This window comes from Kogia breviceps, chromosome 19 (genome assembly GCF_026419965.1).
Source record: "Kogia breviceps isolate mKogBre1 chromosome 19, mKogBre1 haplotype 1, whole genome shotgun sequence".
In the NCBI taxonomy this organism is placed as follows: Eukaryota; Metazoa; Chordata; class Mammalia; order Artiodactyla; family Physeteridae; genus Kogia; species Kogia breviceps.
The window spans coordinates 8,789,333-8,806,944 of record NC_081328.1 but is presented as its reverse complement, the minus strand read 5'-3'; the positions used below and the strand labels follow the sequence as shown (position 1 = coordinate 8,806,944).

At 47.2% G+C, this 17,612-nt stretch overlaps 1 non-coding gene across 1 annotated transcript; it reads left to right on the top strand.

The window, feature by feature from the left end:
* Positions 1 to 15,885: 15,885 nt before the first annotated feature.
* On the top strand, positions 15,886 to 15,958 carry TRNAW-CCA (transfer RNA tryptophan (anticodon CCA)). The gene has a single exon. It is a non-coding gene; the product is annotated as a tRNA-Trp (tRNA).
* Positions 15,959 to 17,612: the final 1,654 nt, after the last annotated feature.

The following is a 17,612-nucleotide window of genomic DNA, read 5'->3' as shown; positions in this document are numbered from 1 at the left end:
TCCAGAGTCCAAGGAGAGAGATGGTGGTGGTTGGGACTAGGAGACGGCAGTGACGACAACAAGAAGAGGCCAGATCAAAAGTAGATCTTGGGGCTTCCCTGGTGGCGCAGTGGTTGAGAGTCCGCCTGCCGATGCAGGGGACGCGGGTTCGTGCCCCGGTCCGGGAAGATCCCACGTGCCGCGGAGCGGCTGGGCCCGTGAGCCATGGCCGCTGCGCCTGCGCGTCCGGAGCCTGTGCTCCGCAACGGGAGAGGCCACAGCGGTGAGAGGCCCGCGCACCGCCAAAAAAAGTAGATCTTGGAGGAAGAACCATCATCTCAGCACCGGTTGGGGAGCGACCATGCATGGGCAGGCATAGTAAGGCTTCACGAATGATCCCTCAGATGTGGCTGAGAAAGCGGGCAGATATAAGTGAGTCGGGAAGATGGGGAGAGGGGTTGTGGATTTGCAAGTAGAGTGGAAACAGGAATTTTAAAAAGCCTGTTTTGGGACATAGTCGGTGTGAGCTGCTTGTTGGACCCGGAGATGTAGATATCAGAGGGAAATCGAATATATAATCTGGGCAGGGTCACACACACACACACACACACACACACACACACACACCCATCCCAGAAGCCCCTTTGTCCTCCTCCTGCCAGGCTGGTCCCTGGCCACTGGCTATGCTGGCCTCCGGCCTGTGTCTCCTCCCAAGCCAGGATCCCTGGGGGGGCTGCATGTGGGAAGCCCCTGTCCTTGGATCTCCCATGGGAAGACTGGGAAAGGGAGTGTGGGGACAGGAAACCCCATTAAAAACACCAAAACCAGAAAGTCCCCAGTTGTTGGACTGATGTTTCCTGCAAATAATGACATCCCTGCCCAACCCACCATCTCCATTGAGGGACCTGTGCTGGAGGGCTAGCAGAGCTGAAAACTCTGTGCTCTTCCTTCTTTTTCTGTAAAGCAGGGCTCTATCGCTCCCCGAAAGCCTGTGTGGAAGTCACGCCACCCTCAGTCACCGTCGACACACTTATCCGTATCTGCCCGGCTGTGGCCCTATTGATGGAGGCCTCGTTTTCCTTTCCTGGTATACAAAATCCATGTCACCTGGGACTTTTTGTGGACACACATGTCACAAGGACACTGGGAGGCTGGAATGGTTGAGGATATTAGAGACGTGAAACATAAAAGAGGACGTGAGAAACGCAGTCATCGGGAACCTTCCTCAGATTCCTTGAGCCACTGTCCTTTCTGCCTTCTCGACGTGATCACAAGATCCTATGAGGCCAGATACAAGCAGAGGGGCCTGGTAATGGCAGAAGATGTCCACTGTGTGCAGCTCAGGGCTTACGCCAGGGGAACAGGTATAACCGGGGAACCTGCCCTCAAGAAGACCACAAATGAGAAGGAAACAGATCCACAGATGGCACAAGCTCGGAATCAAGAAAGGAATCCAGAAGGGACTTCCCTGGTGGTGCAGTGGGTAAGACTCCGTGCTCCCAATGCAGGGGACCTGGGTTCAATCCCTGGTCAGGGAACTAGATCCCACATACATGCTACAACTAAGGAGCCCACCTGTGGCAACCTGGAGCAACCAAATAAATAAAATAAAATAAATATATATTAAAAGAAAAAAGAGGGCTTCCCTGGTGGCGCGGTGGTTGAGAGTCCGCCTGCCGATGCAGGGGACGCGGGTTCGTGCCCCGGTCCGGGAAGATCCCACGTGCCGCAGAGCGGCTGGGCCCGTGAGCCGTGGCCGCTGAGCATGCGCGTCCGGAGCCTGTGCTCCGCAACGGGAGAGGCCACAACAGTGAGAGGCCCGCGTACCGCAAAAAAAATAAATAAATAAATAAATAAATAAATAAAAGAAAAAAGAAAGGAGGGCTTTCTGGAGAAGATGGTGGCTCAGCTGCCCTCAAGGAAACCTCAGCCTCCAGACTTTTCCACCTATGGTCCCCTAATGTCAGAGGAGAGTAAACTTTGAGAGATCCACTTGCCAAACCGCTTTTTAATATAAAAATAATCCTAAATTAAATATCACTGGGACTTCCCTGGTGGTCCAGTGGCTAAGGCTCTGTGATCCCAGAGCAGAGGGCATGGGTTCGATCCCTGGTCAGGGAACTAGATCCCACATGCATGCCACAACTAAGAGTTCGCATGCCACAACTAAAGATCCACATGTCACAACCGAGACCCAGAGCAGCCAAATAAATAAATAAGTAACTATTTTTATAAATAAATATTACAGAGCCGGGAATTCCCTGGCAGTCCAGTAGTTAGGACTCCGCGTTTTCACTGCTGATGGCATGGGTTCAACCCCTGGTCAGGAAACTAAGATTCCACAAGCTGCGTGGCACAGCCAAAAAAAATAGAAAAGAATTTAAAACAAATTTTTTTTTTTAATATTAATGAGTCAAAATAGACTCTCGGGGGGGGGGGTGAATGCACCTGACACATTACCAAGTAATAATCTAATAATACTAGGTTGACATTTATTGAGAGCTTATTAAGTGCCAGGCTTTGTATGACGTGCTCTACATCCACCATCTCAGTTAAGCCCAATGACAGCCTATGGCAAAGGTACTGCTATGAGCCCCATTTTACAGATGAGCAAACTAAGGCTTAGAGAAATTAAATAACAACCCTAACGTCAGTCACAAGCAAGTGGCTGAGCCAGGAGGCACACCCAGGCCCGTCTGACTCCGGAGCCAATGCTCTTGCTATCGTGCACCCCTGGGTGCATCCCTTGCGTCACAGACTTGCATCAGTTTGAGAAGCACAAGTTAAGAAGGGTCCAAGCTCCTTGCCCCCGCCCTCACACATGCTAATCTCCAGTCTCCCACACACCGACCTCTTAGAAGCTGCAGGAAACTACTTGGAGCCAGCAGAACATGACAAGCTGTTCTGTGTCTTTGTTCCTTTTCACAAGCTTCTCGCTTTCCCAGAATCCCAGCCCAGGCATACCTCTGGTGATCTGCCATTCATCCTCCAGGATATGACTTAAGAGTCCTCTCTTCCAGGAAGCCTTCCCTGATTCATAGAACGGAGCTCACCACGCCCTCCCCAGCGCCACCTCCACACTGGGCAGATTCCCCTGTCGTGGCTCTGGAGCACCGTCTGTCTCCCTTGCTGCACCCTGACACCCTCCAGGCAGGAACCCTGGCTTTTCCACCTCTGTGTCCCTAACACCCTGCACAGAACCTGGCACACAGCTCGCCTGGATTTCCCTCCTCCATTTTGCTCTTTAAGATAGAGGAAGGCTAGCATTTTAGTACAAACATTGGGAGAGGCTGAGGAAAGAGTTTACCAAAAACTATGGGAACAGGGGACTTCCCTAGTGGTCCAGTGGGTAAGACTCCACGGTCCCAATGCGGGGGACGTGGGTTTGATCCCTGATTGGGGAACTAGATTCCGCATGCGTGCCACAACTAAGAGTCCGCATACCACAACTAAGAAGTCTGCATGCCGCAGCTAAGATCCCTCATGCCACAACTAAGACCCAATGCAGCCAAAATATAAATAAATATATATATATTTTTTTAAGATGTAGGGGAACAATGGGGTTTTGTCTACCAGCTTTACAATCATTTGCATCTTATAACTCACTGGGCCCTGCTGGTACTAAGTAGAAGTTGCTGGTGGAGACGAGGAGGCAGAATTTCAGCCAGAGACCCCCAAGAGCCTCACCTCCCCTGCCTCTCTCTTGCCCTCAGCATCTGCCAAATACGTTCTGTTTAGCGGATGACCCCGTAGGGTCCTTGAGATCCCAGGCTACAGACAAGTCAACCCTCTGGCAACCTTGCTCAGTGCTGTGTCCCCACCACTTATAAGAGCACTGGCACTCAAGAAATGTTGATTTAATGACTTTCTAATTGGGTTATCGTTAACATAGAACATTACATTCGTTTCAGATGTACAACTTAGTGATTCTATATTTTTATACATTATGAAATGATCACCGCAGTAAGTAGCTATCAACCATCATCACATAAAGCTGTTACAGTATTATTGACTATATTCCCTATGTGTAACCCAGTGACTTATTTATCTCATAGCTGGAAGTTTGTACCTCTTAAACCCCTTCATCTTTTGGGATTTAATGACTTTTTTTTGACGAAATAACATTTTAAAATTATTGTGGTAGGAAAAATGTTGATAAGGATGTGGAGCAACTAGAACTCACATACACCACTGGTGGGAGCTTAAATGACGTGCTCGCTTTGGAAATCTGTTTGGCAGCACGTGCTAAATCTGGACACATGACCCGGGAATGCCAGCCTTAGGGGTACACCCACCAGAAGTACACCCATATTTCACTACACAGCCCCAAGACTGTGCCACAATCCAGATGAATCTCACAATTAATAAGTGAAAGAAGCCAGACCCAAAAGAGTGTGTAGGACCTGGTTCCATTTACTTAAGTACAAAACCAAGCATAACTAACCAGTGCTATCAGAAGTCAGAGAGGCAGCCAGGACTGGACGGGGACACGTGGCCTCTGGGGCACTGATAATGTTCTTTCGAAATCTGGTTTCTGGTAGCACATGTGTGTTCAATTTGTGAAACCTGACCTATGCATGTTTCTGGAAAACTTATTTAAATTACTGTAATAGGCGTTCAAAGTCATTCCATGTTTTGGGGGGTTTACTCTTCACCATTTAGGAAGCTGGGTTTTTCTTTCCTTTTTCACTAACCTTCCCAACATCCAGGACGGCAGCGCCACCGCGTGGTCACACCTGCATGATGCGCCGGTCTGCGAGGACCTAGGCTCTCCCGCTCCTCGGCCCCCTCACATTTTAACTTCTTTGCCTCTCTCCAAATAGCTGAAGCGAAACATTAAATAGCAAAGGAATCATTCTGATAGCTAAAAGTTTTCCACAAATCAACTCCTGGGGGCAATTTGGCAACTTTCTCCTCTGATCATTTCTCTTTATTAACTTTTATTACCTTATTCCAGCTTACATCCTATACACTTACTGGTTACTCTGACTTCTTAGAGTCAGTAAAGTCTTGCAAATACCCTGAAGGTGTCACAGTGGCATCAGAAGGTGGTAGTTTCTCTGTGTAATGCCCAGGTTTCAAGTTCAGAAACCAGGATGACTGAGTTTAGAAGCCCCAGGTTTATAAGAGCTGGGGCAGGGTGGGGAGGGGGATGGGCGTCTTGAATTTTACTTTCCACGGAAGTGCTTAACTGATAGAAAGTGCACTCTCCTATCAGATCTTTGCTTCCCTTCTCTTTCTTAGTCAACCTGGGAAACGGGGGTGGGGGGGATCTACACAGAGCAATGCCACTCTCACCCTATCTGGTTCTTCCCCCAAGAAGAAGAGAGCGTCCCCTTGGCTCCCTCGGAAGAAAAACAGCCCCTCCCGCCAGGCAGGATCACCCCCTGCCTCCACGGCCAAGGCGCCTCTGGCAGCATCACCCTGCCAATGTCTCGGCAGCCCGCCTGATGGACAACCGGCCTCAACGAACCCTAAAACTCCTGCCTTCAAGGTTAGATGCAAGCCTATCTTCACCGATCATGCTTTTAGCATCCCTCTTTAGCAAGTTTCTGACACGGAACTTCCAGCTGGTTTTGCAGTGTGCAAATGGGCCTGAGAGCACTGAGGAGCCGAGGCCGGGAAGGCCCCAGAGCTGGGAGGCCAGCGGGACCCAGCGGCCTCCGCACACGTCGGGCTCTCCGGCCCTTTCCCAGAGTCTGTGCTAGGCCGTGAGATGCCCTTCTCGCCAGCTCTGCCCGGAAAGTGCGACGAAGGGCATCCGCCAGGCCGCCGGGGGACCTGCGGCCCACCCCCTCCCCCACTGCCCTCGGCCTCCGCCGGGGACCCTCTGTCAGCCCCACCCCCGAGTAAGCCCCGCCCTCTCCAGACTCAGGCTCAGTCCTGGACGTCCGGTCAGGCCCGAGTGAGTCTTCCTCCTGGGCCGGTTCTGAAGGTAATCCGCACTCTGGGTCTTAAACTGTTCGGTCCGTAGTTGACGGCAGGTGAGTTCTACCTCCTGGTTCCGTCTTGGATTCATCCGCCAGGTTGTTCCCACCCCTTCACACGACACATACCTCTGGTCTCCAACTCCTGACACCCCCAAGCCAGCCTCCTGCCTCCAGCCCGGCTCAGGGCCACCTGGCTGCCTATTACCCATCCAGGCAATAGCTTTTCTTCTAATTAACTTTTAATGATGAAACACGGGTGCCTGGTTAAAGGAACATAAGCTTGTTTTGTTTTCCCAAGCGGACAGGTAGAACTTGTTAACAAATTCTGTCTGCAAGTGACCTTGCAAGGGAGGATTGCTCTCCTAGAAGCCCTGCAGCCTCTCCGCAGCTGTTTAAGTCGGGAGCCCAGCTGCCCACAGTGGGTGGGGACACAGGTCCTGTCCCCTGGCTTGGACAAGACTGTTCTTCTCCGTAGGTCTCGGTGGGAACTTTTCACAGGGGCCAGAGAACTTCCCATTTCACTCACCCCTACTTACACCCCACCTCTGGCAGCCACCATTCTGTTGTCTGTATTTATGATTTGGGTTTTTTGTTTGGGGAATTTTTCATTTTTGGTAAGATTCCACATATAAGTGAGATCATACAATATTTGTCTTTCTCTGTCTTATTTCACTCAGCAAAATGCCTTCCATGTTGTCAAAAATGGCAAGATCGGGCTTCCCTGGTGGTGCAGTGGCTAAGAATCCGCCTGACAACGCAGGAGACACGGGTTGAGCCCTGGTCTGGGAAGATCCCACATGCCGGGGAGCAGCTAAGCCCGTGCGCCACAACTACCGAGCCTGCGCTCTAGAGCCCGCGTGCCACAACTACTAAAGCCCGCGCGCCGAGAGCCCGTGCTCCGCAACACGAGAAACCGCCGCAATGAGAAGCCCGTGCACCGCAGCGAAGAGTAGCCCCTGCTTGCGGCAACCAGAGAAAGCCTGCGCGCAGCGACGCAAACCCAAACGCAGCCAAAAATAAATTAATTTTTTTAAAAAAGAGAGAGGTTTAGTAAAAAAGAAGAGGCAAGATCAAGAATCTTGCTTTCGGCCTGCCTGGTGGCACAGTGGTTGAGCGTCCTCCTGCGGGGGGAGGATCCCACATGCCGCGGAGCGGCTGGGCCCCTGAGCCATGGCCGCTGAGCCTGCGCGTCCGGAGCCTGTGCTCCGCAACGGGAGAGGCCACAGCAGTGAGAGGCCAGGGTACCGAAAACAAAAAACAAAAAAAAAACCCACACAGCTAAATTACTGAACAAAAAATACAAATTTCTGCATTGGAAACCACGGTAGATTTGTTTTTAATGTCTGTGTAGGTTGTACCACCGGTGTGGAATTCATGTTTTAAGTGTTTCTAACAGGTTAACTTATTTTTTAAACGGGCTCCCCACATCCCCAAACCAGAAAGGGCTGATAACAAAAGAGTTCATTTGTTCCTAAAACAAACCTAAGTTTTTATTTCCCCAGTGGGAACATGACCCTCTGTGTTTGGAGACCCTTAAATGTTTGCAATAAAAATACGATTTGTCAGGGTACCTAAATGCCATGTTCGTTTAAGGATTGAGCCCCTCCCTTGAACCACAAACCTTATTGTTTGAGAACCGTCCTCTTGTTAAGGGAGGTTGGAATATCTTTATTATGTTTCTAAACAGTCTCCAAGACAAAGAACAACATTTGGACTGTTGTTGAACTGTAGTTGTTAGATCAAAAAATGTTATTATACATTGGATTGAACATGAAAGAATTTTGTATTTTAGGTTTATGAGTTGTTCTCTTTTCCTCCCTAAGAGCAGAAAACACAGCCCTGCTGTGCGAGCTGGTGGGAGGGCAGAATGGTCTCCCTAGGCGATAAAGCCACCAACCTCAGGGGGGGACAAGGAGCTGGGAGAGAAGAACTACAAAATCCAAACCAAATTTAAAAGCTTCCTGTTGAACTTTTGCTCCTTTCACCCCAGGAATTTCTCCACCGCAAAACAAACTACTAAACCTACAAGGCAGGCTTGTTTGATAGCAAAGCCCCTCCTCTGCCTTCTGGAATGCAGGTCGCTAGGATGATGCGGGTTTAGATTGGAGGAAAGAAGCATTTCCTCTGCTGTGTGGCCTAGAAATGGCAGGGATGGCCAGAGGGGGCCCTAAAAGGACACAGGGGGCCAACCTCATTGTCAGCGCTCCCAGCGGGTATCTCTGTTCAAAGCAGTGCTATCCTTTTACACCTGGCCTCCTTTGCCCACACTGACATCATGCAAAGGAGGAATTTTGGGATTCCAAAATAGGAATTCATTAGTACAAATCTTGCTGGATGCCTTCCTCACTTGTAGGCTTTAATTTCTTAATAACCCTAACTGCTCTGGAGAGAGATTTTTATTGGTGGATTTGGCTCTTTTGTAGCATCACAGATTTTCAGAGGTAGCTCTAAATTTTACATGCATCCACGCAGGAAGGGAGCTGTCTTCGTTTGCTAGGGCTGCTGTGACAAAGTACCACAGACTGGAGGGCTTAAACAACAGAAATTCATTTTCTTGTAGTCCTGGAGTTTGGAAGTTGGAGATCAAGGTGTGGGCAGGTTGGGTTCCTTCTTAGGGTCGTGAGGGAAGGATCTGTTCAGGGCCTCTCTCCCTGGTTTGTAGACGGCCATCTTCTCCTTGTGTCTTCACTATATGTGTCTGAGTCCAAATTTCCCCTTCCCAGTCACGTGGATTAGCGCCCACTCTGATTACCTCTCTTTAACTTAATTATCTATTTAAAGTCCCTGTCTCCCAATACAGTCACATTGTGAGGTACCAGAGGTTAGGACTTCAGCGTATGAATATTGGGGGGACACTTAACAAGAGTATAATACAAAGTTTATGCACCTAGGCTCTGATGGCCAACTTGAAGATATGCTTTTTGGACAAAACCTGCATTTGGGGACTGCTTCTGTATTTGTACACAGGTATAGGCTGCCCTCTCTGAATATATGTCCTTTCTGTGGCTTTACCCCCCCCCCCAAAGAAATTGCTCCCCACAAAAAAAGCAGTTGCCCTCTCACTGACTGTTGTAACATTGGCATTTGGTCTCTTGGGTTCAGGGAGGCCAGTCCTAATGTCTCTGGTCATCAATGTCCAGAGTGAGACAGGAGAACTCTGCAGTCCACATCTCCCCCTGAGAGATGCATACCTGCCTTTCCCCTACCCGTCCAGGTCTCTCTTGGTATCCATGCTCTACTCCTCCCACTGTGGACGTCTGCCTGTGACCACCTTGAGGCACCCTGGGGTGACCCACAGCCAATGCAGGTCTGACTAGGAAGCAGGACCTGGTCTCATCAAGCTTGAGCTTCCTTGGTCATGATCTGGCCAGGCTGACCTTGGCAACGCACTTGAGACTTTAACCATTGCCCGTTTTGAGCCGTAGGATTAAAGAGACAGGTCTGTGTGACACCTAGTTATTTTATTGATAGGGATGCACTTCCGAGAGATTCTGGATTCACTGAGTTAGTCAAAGGAGCTGAGAGCAGCTCTAACACTTTGGTTGATCGATTGAAATCTGCTCTGTACTGGTAGAGACTGAGACGATAACAAGATGTCCCTGGTGTGATGCAGACGAAAGAATACAAAAGCTGGACCTCATGATGGGGGCGGGGGAGGGGAGGTTGGAGACCAGCCAGTCGCCCACCTAGTATCACTTTATTGGTTAATGGTATTGGACATCATGGAGGTGGCAGCATATATATCTAGTCATTATTCAGCCTATAGATTTGCCTTCACTGCCTGCACTGCTTCTGCCAGCACCACCACTCACGCCTGGACTTTCAGAAAGCCTTACTCACTGTTGCCGTGTACACAACGTACCCCTGAGCCAGCAACTCATTTTACAACAAAGGAAGTAAGGCACTGGGCTCAAGCCCATGGGATTCACCGGTCCTTCCTTGTACCTCGTCACCCAGAAGCAGCTTATCTGACTTCCGGTGGCATGATTTAGTCAACACTGTGCCATAACTGTGCCAGCTGGGTGACAACACCCTGTACGACTGGGGTGCTGTCCTACAGGAAGCTCTACAGACTTTGAATGGTTCCTCCCACAGCCTGCATTCACAGGTCCAGAAATCAAAGGGTTCTTCTCCCTATTCCATTCAATAACTAACTCATGTTTCGCTTCTGTTCTACCAACTTCAGAGGCATTAATTCCCAAGGGTGAAATGCTTCCATGAGGAAACATGATTGGTTGCACTGAACTGGAAATGGTATCGTCCCCATGACCATTTGGGGCCCCTCCTGCCACTGAATCACAAAGAGCTTACTATACCGTCTGGAATGATCGATCATGGTTATCAAGATGGAATGGGGTTGCTGCTACACAACAGGGGCAGGGAGGAGTATATCTAGAATTCGGAGGATTCAGGGGCAGTCCTTGGTCCACCCATGCCTTATAGTGAAACTTAATGGACAACTACAACAACCTAATAAAGGCAGGAAAACCAACGACTCTTCAGGAATGAAGGTTTGTGTTTCCCACCAGGAAAAGGCACCCTGTCTGCCTACTTTAGTGCATGCTGAGGGCAGAGGAAACAGGGGATGGGTAGTGGAAGAATGACATCCTAAAGATGAACTACAGCTCTGTACCCATAACAGAAAGAAGGACTGTAGCAGATATGTATTTCTTCTTCCTTGCTTGTTACAGATTTGAATCCATTAACCCATTATTTCCTTTTTCCCCTTTTCCTTTCTCCTCTCATATCATATAAAGGGTGGTGGTGGTGGTTAACTTTAAATTTTATTACTCAGGTCACATAATATCCAGGAGTGGTTGTGACAGAGCTAGAGGAGAAATTAACATCACCCAGAGATGGATAAGGGGAATGATAGGACTTTCTGTCTCCCCCTTTTTGGGTGTCTTTACTGGAATGAAAAACAGTTGCCCCATGTTGGGTAGAAGTGTGATATTGTTATTATTATATGAAAATTAAGCATGGGTAGAAGGGTGATAATATTGAACCATCCTTGCATTTCCTAAATAAAGTCCATTTTGTCATAATGGTACCAATTCTTTTTTTAAAACAATTTTTTAAATTGAAGTATAGCTAATTTACAATGTCGTGTTAGTTTCAGGTATACCGCAAAGTGACTCAGTTATATATATATATTCTTTGTCAGGTTCTTTTCCATTATAAGTTACTACAAAATAATGAATATAGTTCCCTGTGCTATACAGTAGGTCCTTGTAGTTTATCTATTTTGTATATAGATATTGGGTACAAATTCTTTTAATGTGTTGCTGGATTCCATTTGCTAATATATTATTTAGTATTTTGTATCAATATTTATAACTAAAATAGGTAAATAGTATTTGTGTAATTTTTATTAAGCTTGGGAATTAATGACGTATGGCCTTAATTAAAATAATTTGGAGATTTCGTTCCCTCTTTTTCTGTGCCCTGGAACAGTATCCACATAATCTCTAAAGGTTTGTTAGAATTTTTTGCAAAACCATCTGAGTCTGATCCTTTAGGGGAAGCTATTGCCTCTTTGAAAACTACTTCTTTTATTAGAAATGTCTGTTTAGGGGCTTCCCTGGTGGCGCAGTGGTTGAGAATCCGCCTGCCGATGGAGGGGACACGGGTTCGTGCCCCGGTCCGGGAAGATCCCACATGCCGCGGAGCGGCTGGGCCCGTGAGCCATGGCCGCCGAGTCTGCGCGTCTGGAGCCTGTGCTCCGCAATGGGAGAGGCCGCGACAGAGAGAGGCCCGCGTACCGCAAAAAAAAAAAGAAAGTCTGTTTATATTTTCTCCCTTCTGGGATATTTTTGATGAATGATATTTTTTTAGAAAATGATGCAGCTTTTCAAATTTGTTTTTTATGAACAACAAATGAATTAACGTGTATTTTCATCTTCCCTCCTTCCTTCTCTCAACTCTACCACTGAATTTTTGCTTTAGTCTTATTTCTACGCTAAATATATCCAACATTCACTACCTTCCTCTCACTAAAATTTACTCAGTTATCCCTTGGTTGACTCAAGTTCATCCTCTAGTAATTTCTTTAAGAAGAGCTCATGATGGGAATTCCCTGGCGGTCCAGTGGTTAGGACTCTACACTCTCACTGCTGAGGGCCCGGGTTCAATCCCTGGTCAGGGAACTGGAATCCCCCCCACAAACACACACAAAAGAGCTCGTGAGAACAATATTTCCTGAGATCATACATGTTCAAAACTGTCTACGGTTTAGAGAATAAAAAGACAAGCCACAGTCTGGGAAAAAAATATTTGCAAAACATATATCTGATAAAGGACTTGTGTCCAAAATTTACAAAGAACTCTTAAAACTCAACAATAAGGGACTTCCCTGGCAGTCCAGTGTTTAAGACTCTGTGATTCCACTGCAGGCTGGGGAACTGAGATTCCACATGCCACACGGTGTGGCAAACAACAACACCTCAACAATAAGAAGACAAACAAACCAATTGAAAAATGGAGAAAAGATTTGAACAACCACCTCACCAAAGAAGACACACGGATGGCAAAGAAGTATCTGAAAAGATGCTCAACATTATTTGTCATTAGGGAATTTTACATTAAAACAACAGTGGGTACCACTACACACTTATTAGATGGCTAAAATCCAAAACACTGGCAACAAATGCTGGCAAAAAAGTGGAGCAACAGGAACTCTCATCATTGCTGGTGAGAATGCAAAATAGCACGGTTGCTTTGGAAGACAATTTGGCAGTTTCTTACAAAGCTAAACATAGGCTTACCTTACAATCCAGTAATCACCCACCGAGGTGTTTACCTAAATAAAAAGAAAACTTAGGTCCACACAAAAACCTGTACACGAGGGCTCCCCCTAGTGGCGCAGTGGTTGAGAGTCCGCCCGCTGATGCAGGGGACACGGTTCGTGCCCCGGTCCGGGAGGATCCCACGTGCCGCGGAGCGGCTGGGCCCGTGAGCCATGGCCGCTGGGCCTGCGCGTCCGGAGCCTGTGCTCCGCAACGGGAGAGGCCACAGCAGTGAGAGGCCCGCGTACCGCAAAAAAAAAAGAAAGAAAAAAGAAAACTTAGGTCCACACAAAAACCTGTACACGAGGGCTCCCCCTGGTGGCGCAGTGGTTGAAAGTCCGCCCGCCGATTCAGGGGACGCGGGTTTGTGCCCCGGTCCGGGAGGATCCCACGTGCCGCGGAGCGGCGGGGCCCGTGAGCCGTGGCCGCTGCGCCTGCGCGTCTCGAGCCTGTGCTCCGCAACGCGAGAGGCCACAGCAGTGAGAGGCCCGCGTACCGCAAAACAAAAACAAAACCCTGTACACGAATGCCCACAGTAGCTTTATTCACAACTGCCAAAAATTGGAAGCAACCAGAATGTCCTTCAATAGGTGAATGGATAAGCAAACTGTGGCACTTCCATGCAATGGAATATTATTCAGTGCTAAAAAGAAATGAGCTATCAAGCCAAACAGGAAATTTAAATGCATATTACTAGGTGAAAGAAGCCAATCTAAAAAGGCTACAAAGTATATGATTCCAACTCTGTCAAATTCCGGGGAAAGAGAAACTATTGAGACACTATAAAGATCAATGGTTGCCAGGAGTTGGGGGTAGAGGAGAGAAAACTGTCAGTGACCTTTTGATAAAATCCTAACCCATGTTTTCTTTCCCTGACTATCTTAGGCCATCTCTTCTGGCATTCAATATGGGTCTGCAGACATCCAAGGCTAGCCTGATTTTTATCCCCTTGTAAGTGACTTGACTTTTTTCCTGGCTGTTCAAAAACTTCTGTATTTTTTAAAATTCAATAACTTGATCAGTTTTCCCTGGCATAGAGCTTTTTCTTTCCCTGTATAGAGTCAAGTCTCTTTTATCTCAGAAAAACTGTCTTGAAATCATATATTTAAATGTGTGTTCCCCCAATTTCATTTTCATTTCTCTAATGTTTGTGATGTTTTTCTTCCATTGCTTCTTGAAATTCAGCCAGCTCTCATTCCATCTGCCCCTGTTGTCCCATAATCTCTTTTCTGAGCTCTTGCACCTCTCCCTTCGTATCTTCCTTCATCAGGATAATTGCTTAATTATTTTTTTAATCCCTAGGAAAATGTTCAATCAGTGTTTTCAGCTGCTCCCTGGCAAAATTTTTTCTGGTGGGTACTCTTCCTCTACTTGTGAATTGTATGGCTGTCTCCCACATTTTTTTCCCTTTGGTATATCTTTTCAGTGCTGTGCTAGTTACTGTCTTGGACTCGTCATTGAATGAGCTGGATTTTCCCAGGTCAGTATTTTCACAGTGTCCTTCCCAGTATCACAGCCCAAAGGCTCTCTCCTCAGCTGCTTTCTCTAAATAAGGCCCAACTGTGGGAGTCTTTGTGGAGCCCCAACTCCTCTGCTTCACTGAACAGACAGTGAACAGAATAACCTCACTCCCTCCAGTTCCTGCTTCTTGCTCTACCCCGAGGATACACCAGAATAGTCCTCTCACCTTCCGGAACCATATTTTTGCTCAGACTTTCAGAAAGCTGCAGCCCCTCCATCCTCTTGCCGTGTTCCCACCTTCCCTTTCTCCTAATCACAATCTCTGCCTACTCACAGCTGGAATTTTGCTGTCTCTGGATAGGTCTATTTTCTCATTTCATTGAAAATGGAATTTTCCACTCTCTTTATTGCTTTTATGTGATTTTCAAGCAAAGCATTTTAAGTTGCCTTTTCTGCAGACGTGTTTGAATTGGAAGTCCCTTTTGGAGATCTGAGGATGTTAGAATGGCTAGCAGCAGTGGTTATGGCCTCATGGAGAAGCAGATCTGGGAGAAAGATGCCAACGTGCAGTAAAAGACAGAGCATCCTAACAGCATTTGCGTTCCTTCCAGGAGCCTCAAGATCAGCTCCACCCCTGTCCTTCACAAGGTTTGGTTTTATGAGTCAATAAATTCTTCTTTTGGTTTCTACCACTGCCAAAAAGGGAGTTCTGACTAATACAGGATGTAGCCACACTCCCTGGTAATCTTTTCCTTGTTTGCTTGGTTTCTCCAGGTCCTGCTGCCCCAGCCTGACACGTAACACAAGGTGACTGTTGTCCTCCAGGAAGAGCATAAAATAGGTCACCACTATAAACCAGCATCACACATGCCAGGATGCAAGAAACGGGTCAACCGTTGGAAGACTTACGTCCTTTTACCTCGTCCAGTGGCATACCAAGTCCATCCTCCATGCCACATTCCCTTTTTCCTCACCATGTTGTCTCTGCCCTGTGTTCCCGTTCCACCTTGGACGTCGTTTCCAGGCTTGGCTGCTGATCCCAAGGCTGCATCCAAGCTTTCAGAGGGATGTATTGGCTAGTGGTCCTGGACCCACAGAAAAGGCATTTCAGAGATAGAGAGCTTACTATAAAATGATAAAAGATTCAAAGATTCTTTAAAGATATGACAACTGTGGAATTATACGAACTTAATGAAATAACCTCAACAAATGTAAAGGGAAAACTTGATAGAAATACAGAGAGAAACTGACACAACATGCTTCCTGCAATTACTAACAGATCAATGCCTCCCCTCCCCAAATAGCAAAGATATGGAAGATCTGAAAAACCCAGTTTCAAAACTTGATTTAATGACACATATAAAACTCTGCTCCAAAGAATTAAAAATTACACAGTGTACCCAAGCACACCTGAAATCTATACTAAATTGGCTGAGTAACAGGATGGAGGCAAGTCTCAACAAGTCTCAAGGAAGGAATATCATATAAATCGCTCATCAAACCTCAGTGAGTGAGAAGCCATTACAAGTAGAGAAATTTAAACATTCTTGTACAGTTGGAAATTTAAAAACCCACTTCGAATGTCTTATAAATCAAAAGTAAACCCAACAATTTTAAATATTTAGAATTGAGCAATATTACACATCAAAACTTGTAGGATGCAGCAAAAGCAGAACACAGGAGAAAATTTATATTCTCACGTCTTTTTATTAGAAAGCACAGACTGGACTTCCCTGGTGGTCCAGTGGCTAGGACTCCGTGCTCCCAAAGCAGGGGGCCCGGGTTCGATCCCTGGTCAGGGAAGAGCTCCAGCCTCACTCCCTCCAGTTCCTGCTTCTTGCTCTACCCTGAGGATACACCAGAATGGTCCTCTCACCTTCCGGAACCATATTTTTACATGCCACAACTAAAACCCGGCACAGCCAAAATAAATAAGAAAAGCATAGACTAAATAGCCTTCTTTAGAAGTTAGGAGTGGAGGCTTCCCTGGAGGCGCAGTGGTTAAGAATCCACTTGCCAGGGCTTCCCTGGTGGCGCAGTGGTTAAGAGTCTGCCTGCCGATGCAGGGGACACGGGTTCGTGCCCCGGTCCGGGAAGATCCCAGATGCCGCGGAGCGGCTGGGCCCGTGAGCCATGGCCGCTGAGCCTGGGCGTCCGGAGCCTGTGCTCTGCAATGGGAGAGGCCGCGACAGAGAGAGGCCCGCGTACCGCAAAAAAAAAAAAATAAAAGAATCCACTTGCCAATGCAGGGAACACAGACAGGTTCGAGCCCTGGTCCGGGAAGATCCCACATGCCGCAGAGCAACTAAGCCCGTGAGCCACAACTACTGAGCCCGCGTGTGGCAACTACTGAAGCCCACGCGCCTAGAGCCTGTGCTCTGCAACGAGAAGCCACTGCAATGAGAAGCCCGCGCACCGCAACGAAGAGTAGCCCCCGCTCGCCGCAACTAGAGAAAGCCCGCGCACAGCAATGAAGACCCAATGCAGCCAAAAATAAATTAAAATAAATAAATTTAGAGGGCTTCCCTGGTGGCGCAGTGGTTAAGAATCCGCCTGCCAGTGCAGGGGACACGGGTTCGAGTCCTGCTCCAGGAAGATCCCACATGCCACCCGCACGCAGCAACCAAGACCCAACACAGCCAAAAATTATAAAATAAATAAATTTAAAAAAAATAAATTTAGAATAGTTAGGAAAAGAACAGAATAACTCAAAGAAAGCTGAGAACCAAGATTAATTAAATAGGAAACAGAAACTCACCAGAGATTATCAGCAAAGCCAAAAGGCTGTTTCTTTGAAATTGACTGAGAACACCAATCACAAAAAAATGGAATTCAAAAGGAACTATAACTTCAAATATTGCAGAGATTAAAAAGAAATAGAATACTATAAACAATATTGCGACATTTGAAAATAAAAATAGAATGGACAAATTACTAGAATAAGTATAACTTTCCAAAAGTTACTCAAGAAGAAATAGAAATCTGAAAATTTTCTTATAGCAGAGCCTTGAAAACAACCCAACTGAGTATGAGAAGGAAAATTAAAATGGGAGAGAAGGAGATTGTCGTAGTCAAAAACTGGAACCCCCCAGGGCTTCCCTGGTGGCGCAGTGGTTGAGAGTCCACCTGCCGATGCAGGGGACGTGGGGTCGTGCCCCGGTTTGGGAAGATCCCACAGGCCGCAGAGCGGCTGGGCCCGGGAGCCATGGCCGCTGCGCCTGCGCGTCCGGAGCCTACGCTCGGCAACGCGAGAGGTCAGGACAGTGAGAGGCCCGCGTACCGCAAAAAAAAAAAAAAAAAAAAAAAAAAAAGGAACCCTTTTGCGGTTTTATATGGACATAAAAATATTTCTACATACATTGGCATGGATACATCTCACAAACAAAATATTGGGTGAATAAAAGCAATTTGTAGAATGATTTATAAGTAGGATATTATGTATGTAAAGTCTAGAAAC